The sequence below is a fragment of the Pavona decussata genome, unplaced genomic scaffold, assembly GCF_977016875.1.
Source record: "Pavona decussata unplaced genomic scaffold, jaPavDecu1.1 SCAFFOLD_73, whole genome shotgun sequence".
NCBI classification, from domain to species: Eukaryota; Metazoa; Cnidaria; class Anthozoa; order Scleractinia; family Agariciidae; genus Pavona; species Pavona decussata.
Genome location: NW_028145492.1, coordinates 760,962 through 767,614, shown reverse-complemented (window position 1 = coordinate 767,614; position 6,653 = coordinate 760,962).

Sequence of the window (6,653 nt, the reverse complement as noted above, 5' to 3'; positions counted from 1 at the left end):
TTAGTTATCAATTTAAATAATAAACAGATTTAAGTTTGAGCAACAATTATTCCACGAACGCACGTCGAATGTAAGATAACACTCATCCCATATCCGAACACGAGTGAAACACATTGTTTTATTAAAAACAACAACGCCAAATCTGGGTATTTTCGTTTTGCAGCAGACAAGAAGACGCTTTAATGGCCGCTGTGTCAGATGTTTCACAAGCATATAGTATAATAATGACTGACATTCCGTGGCCGCTAGTGAAGCCAATCATGATCATCAAATAGTGATATATGATGTGCAAGCACTTTTTAGTAACAACTTATGCTTTTCTGACAAGTCTAAGAGTGTTTTTCAGAGTATTTACTTAAGTCATATGTCGGGTCGCCTTTTGTGGTCCTTGGTTGTGGTCTTATGATTGTTAATTGTTAGCATCACGTAATGAAATATTAAAATGTGACCATTGATTTATACTGATTCGTTTTCTTCGACGAAAGAGGCACGTTTCTGTGACGTTGTATAAATTCGTAAGTGAATCTTGCCACCAAAAAAGGTCAGATTTGTTTCTTAGTTTCTTGAGCTTAGTGTGTTTTTTTTTTTTTTTTTTCTTACAATTTTTCGAGCTGGGTCTAAACAATTTACAATTGTAAATAAGCACAACAGACATCGTTCTTAATACCAATTCGTTTTTAAGATTTTACGTGGTTTGTTACTATCTCCTCATTAACATTGCCTTCATTCTGACTTCCTGCACGATCATGAAGGCGTCTAGTGAATCAAATTCACTGAAAATAGATTAACGGACAAAATCCAGCATATATTTAGCTTACCTTAATTGCTAAAAGTTTGTTCCCACGTCTCACTCCGGTTTTACTGAAATTGTTTCGATGATAGCAATATTTTAAAACCACTAGTGTCAATTGGTTGAAACTCGCGTCCCAATCGTATACGATGACTAAAGTTCCTAGTTACCTTTCATCATATCTGAAAAGCAAATGGCTGCTTCATATTTTCGTGAACTACAAGTGAAGTGAATAATGATTAAAAACAAACCCCTTTCATTTACAATCCAGTCAATTATGTAGTGAATTCCCGAGAGGTGGCACGCGCCAATAAGCGTAAAGATCAGTGGGTTCAGCTAAAACAAAGCGGTTTACCTCAGCGACGCGACTGACAATAAAGAAACTAATTAACAAAAGGAATACGTAAAATGGTAAACGGTAACCAAAAATAGAGGATAGTAGGTGAATAGCCGGTTTAGTAACGATTCTTTCGATGCAAATTAAAAATCGAGCATGGTGTCGCGCCTTTTGATTAAAACTGCATATCTTGAAGATATTTAGCTACGAAGAGGATGTAAAATCAAAACGTTCCATTAACATAAACCAACTTTTAGTTTAGGGCGAAAAGAGGCCCGGAGAACAGATTAACTCTGAACTGAACTGATTAAATCTTTGTCGACCTGGCTTTCAAACAGAAACGCGAGAGTGCAATAAGTCGAATGACGTAATGAATCACTGAATCAAAAGTCGTTTATTTGGCAAAGCTGAAGACGTGATTGTTTATCAGACTTAAGGGTTGATTTCATAATGGTTATAACTGTAGAGTCGTTTTGGTTCCAATTATGAACGATGTTCATGAACGATGCAGTCCGTCTCACGAAATCTTCCCGAACAGAAATATCTCCTGCTTTCCGCTTAGATGTAGGATTTCGTAATCAACCGTACGAATAAAAATTTGAGTAATGAATATTTTTACTATGTGTGAAAGCCGCGCTGTGTATTGAATCGTACAAAGAAGAGACGAACCTCTTGATTAAATGACTTGTGAAGAAAAAAGAACCACATCACAAAGTAGCGAGTAAACATTAACTCCGTAAACGTCTGCCTGTGGTTATATCATTCTGATGTCCTTATTTATGAATAAATAACTGAAATTTCGTAAACGTACTTCACACGCGTGTACGACAATTCTTAAACACAAGATCGGTCTCCAGGTAACTGCCTACATGTTTTGTCACCTTCTGAGTTCAATGAAAAGTTCCTTTTAAAAAACAATTTTGTTGTTGTTGTTTCTTTTTGTAGGAACACTAACCCAACACATCTTGATTCGGTGCGTAATGCATGAGAGCGAGAAACTTTACACGATTTGATTCCAGTCTAAGTGAGTTCGGTTAATTTACAAAATTGCCCGGCATACATAGACCTTAAAAATTAGCAAAGGAAAAAGGCCGCAAAACTTCATGATCAAGTACCTCGGAATTATAAAGAAATATTTCACTGGTGACCCTTCAAATTAATTCAATGGCGCTGCATAAGAAGACCTAAAATTTATAATAGTATCATCTTTTCAAGTTTGCAAGGCCCATACACTAACTTTTTAAGGAAATTAAAAAAAAATGCGCTTACTGATAAGCTTCATGTATAAAATCAATCGTTCTTGTGTGTATGTTCGCGGCAAAGACTGCAGTTCATATATATATATATTTATATACATTAGGTCTCTACGCCCGCTTCCATTCTCCTTTATCACGAGTAGGCGGTCTTTTTTGTTTCACGGGAGCGGCGAAGCCGCGACTCACGAGCCGGCGGGAAAGACTAATAGGTTTCGCCGGTTCGCCCCAGTTCACCAAGCGAGCCGGCCTAAAACTCTTGCGGCACAAACTGAAGCGCCTGATCGCAGGCTAAAAATGCCGTGATAAAAGCCTATTATGATCCTAGTGTACGGTTATTTGTTTCCAATCGTTTTCTCTCAGCCGCTCACAGAAATATCACTTCTTAAAAACAAAACAGCTGGGGAGCGCTGAACCTTGACACAACACAAGATATTTGGTCCTTCTTTTAAAGAAAACCTTGGGGGAAAAAACATCGAAGAATTCAACGAAGCAAGTAATAAAAAGGAGCAGAAATGCCGTTTCACTGACACTGGTTTTTGCTGACACAGACTTTGTTTCCTGACTTTTCTCTGTCACTTCAGTCACCGGAACATTTAAGGAAAATACCGCCTCCTGTGTTCTCAGATCGTTTTGTTTTCCTTTTAAAGGCATATTGGGGGAGCTCATGCGCTTTGATCTGTTCGAAGCCTTGAGCTAAAACTTTAAGTTGTTGAAACTTTTAGGGAACCGAACGCAATCTTATTCCCCAAATTTACTAACTGTTGTTGGCCTTGATATACGAAAATGCTAGATAAACTTTTCTTGCATGAGTTTGTCGACGTATTTGCCTCGCCGAAAACGAAAGGAATTAGTTTTAGATTAAAGTTAAGAAAATTTGAGGTGTAAGTTTTGTGAAAGAAAAGCTGCGATTTTCTTAACTAATTCGAAAAGGCCTTCCGTTAGATAACCCCAACGTTTAAGTTAAAAAAAAAAAAAAGAGAACAAAGTTCAGTCCTACCTCTCTTTAAACGGCCGCTTTGAAGTTTGTTGTCGTAATTCTTGTCACAGAGAGTATAATTACTCAACAAGCACCCAAGAGATGAATGTCAGCTGTAATAACATATAGGAAATGTAAAATCGTTTTCCAAGTGTATGTAAATTTTATTACTCTGAAAGTCAAAATAAAACGTCCATGCCTTCCTCCAACTTACCGACTGATTCAATAAAATTGGCACTCCAAGGAATAAAACCAGACTTAATCAAGTACATCGTGTAATTTTTCAACATTTAAGATTACTCGACGTTTACAAATTTTAATGCCGACTGCATGGAAGCCATCTAGAATTACTGTCGTCAATGATTTTAAATTTTGCCAGCCCTCTAGGTTCCTCTTAGGGGAGTTTATGCTACGCAAATGGCTGATATGTGAGGAAGTTCTTAAACTTCTAAGGGACAAAGCTATAATTTCACAGGAAAGACGCATTTACATTTCATTTAGAATTGAGTAATAGCCTAAGCAAAGGCGACACCCGTGCTGTAATCCCTTTTAAGGCAGTGATTTTGTTTGCTGTTTGGCAATTTTTATACAAGCAAAACGACAAAAAGGTCTCATTCTGTTATTAACGAGGGGGGAAATCGTCCGGGGCTTTTATTAATTTTTGCTTATTTTGTTTTGAAACTTGACAAATAAAGCAAACGATCAGAAATAAATCATTTACCAAAAACAGGTTAATAGCTTGATGTCGATCGGCTTCAGATGAACAAAAGCAGTTTTCGCCCTGTAATCGCATTTTCGTGTAAACTCTTTTTAAAATATTTGACACTTCATCACGTATAGCACGTAAATCCTCTTAGAATCACCTACAGGCAATGGAGTAACAATTAACAATACCTAAAATTAAAATGAACGCCTTAAGGAAAGAAAGCGATAATCCATTGTCATTTTGCGGGGATTTGTCAAACCCAGATAATCACCTAGAAGACGAATTTTTCACCAAAAATAAACGTACTTTTATGCATTTACACAAAATATTTGTACGACTTAACATGTTTGACACCAATAATGCCTTTTTGTATTATTAATTGAACTTGTAATGTATTTCGACAAAGGATGTTTGCTCTCAACTCACCCTTTCCAATATGATAGTATTTGGAAAAGTAATATCCCCTCGAAAATTTTCTTCATGATTTTCATGTGTCAAATGCGGGCCAATCATTACAGCTCCGGAAAGGTTGCCATCAGAACGCATGCTGCCTAAGTTTTATCCACCATGTCGTGTATTTACATGTACCACCTACCATTGCTAAAAGCCGGTAGGAAAACTCCTAAAGCTTTTGTGAATTACGTCAACCAGTTAACAACAAAACCCAGCTTCGTGTCTGAAATCAATAGATTGGTTATTGCTGAAACCTCTTTAAGTAAACGTTCCGGACAATGTGAAACCGGAATGTTGGTTGAAGAACAGAATTGAATAAAGCTCTATAATTTGAAGATCTTTTTTTAGTTCCAGTCAGTATTTTCATTACTTTGAGTCAATATTAAAGTGGTTTTTGGCCAAAGATGAGTAGATTAGCGTGAGTAAAGGAGGAGGTGTTGCTAGGTTGCGCAAGATCTTATGAAAACATTACAATTCATATTACGCACAGTAATATGCTAAATGGACGCTTTAAATAGAGGAAAAGTTTTCGCAGCGGCATATAAGGTCTTTTCATGTCGCTTTATGATCACTGACAAAGTAAATTTCATTTTGGCGTCTTACCTACATTTCACGTCATCTGCGACAGTAATTACTCTTTCAGAGCGTCTAAGGCACGACAAAAGCCAAATCACACTGTTTTAGCAGAGGCGCAAAGCGGTGAATGTCGCTTGAATTGCGAAAACAAGTTCCTTTTTGGCAATTTTTAAGGTAGAACTTAAGCCAAATTCCATTATTTTGGGGCTTGAAAAGCCGTGGATGGCCATTTCAATCGTCTATGAAAAATCCTGATGCATTTCCTATTAGTCTTCCCTCAATGGAAAACAAGTATAAGAATGAGTAGCCAAAGGACAAAAAAAAGATGCAATATTTTTTCTTCTCCAGGAAAACCTTAATTACTTTTCGGCTTTAGGAACAAGAATTGCACTAAACATTTATATTTTTCCCCTTCCACGCGTAATGTTTTGGAAGCTACAAACATAAGATGGCGAGTGATGCAAATTTTGGGCTTTTTGGTGTATTACTGTATGATCGAACGAAAAATAATACGAACTTTTCTGATTAACGCAAATCCAGGGGAATACTGAAAGAAAATCCAGTTTTTTCTTTTCTGTTGTCAGTTAAAAAAATATGGCACCTGGATTTATTAATCTATAATTTGAAATTATCAATTCAAAATAGGATGAGAAAAATCATTTTTCAGCTGTGTTTACATGAAAAATTCAGTGAATTCTCAACTCAAATAACCGGTCATGAAATTGCACAATCGAGCGTTGGTGGAAAACTCTGGAGTGCATGCTTTTGTTTCAACAAACCCCTATAGAATGATGATTCTTTGGCAAAAACAGAAGAATTCAGTGAATTCTAGAAAGAAATACGAACCATTCTAAGTTTTAAACGATTTTGGCCAGACAGCGAGACAGTATGGACATAGGCAAGCTTTATGGACATAGGGAAGCTTTTTTTTATTTCTTTTTTTTTCTTTTTTAATTTTAATTTCAAATTAATCTACCTCCTTTCTTGAGGCAAATCGAAGCCGGAGACACTACGTTCTGGCGTTAAAAGTTATCGTAATTAAAAGCAGTCTATACCGAACATATATTGTACTAAAGGAGGATTCTAACTTTAACGACGTATTGTAAAATTAGCGCAGGAATTTACGCGAAATATATTTACGGTTTATTACGCCGCTAAAGAGAGCTCTAATTTTTACGCCTCGGTATCAGATCCCAGAATTTCACAATATTCCTACAAACTGTATGGTAAAGTTGTTGAAAATCGTTTCGAATTACCATAGGAAAGAGTTTTTTGCGAATTCTACTTCGTTTTTAGTTTGTACGCCCATGTCTATGGAAGTTTTTATATTTAACTCGTCGGTTGGGGTGAACTAAAAAGAAGCAGACGGAAAGCGCAATTATTCGATCGGTCCAAGCACAAAATTATCGATTTTCTTATGATTTGATTCCAAAAGGTAACTGTGTTGTTTAGCTTGGACGGCCAACTAGAAACGATTGTACTGGATCGGATAGCGAAAAAGTAAATCAAAATGTCAACTTTCCTACCTCTAAGTCAAGCCGTATGAGTCGTGTGTTGTT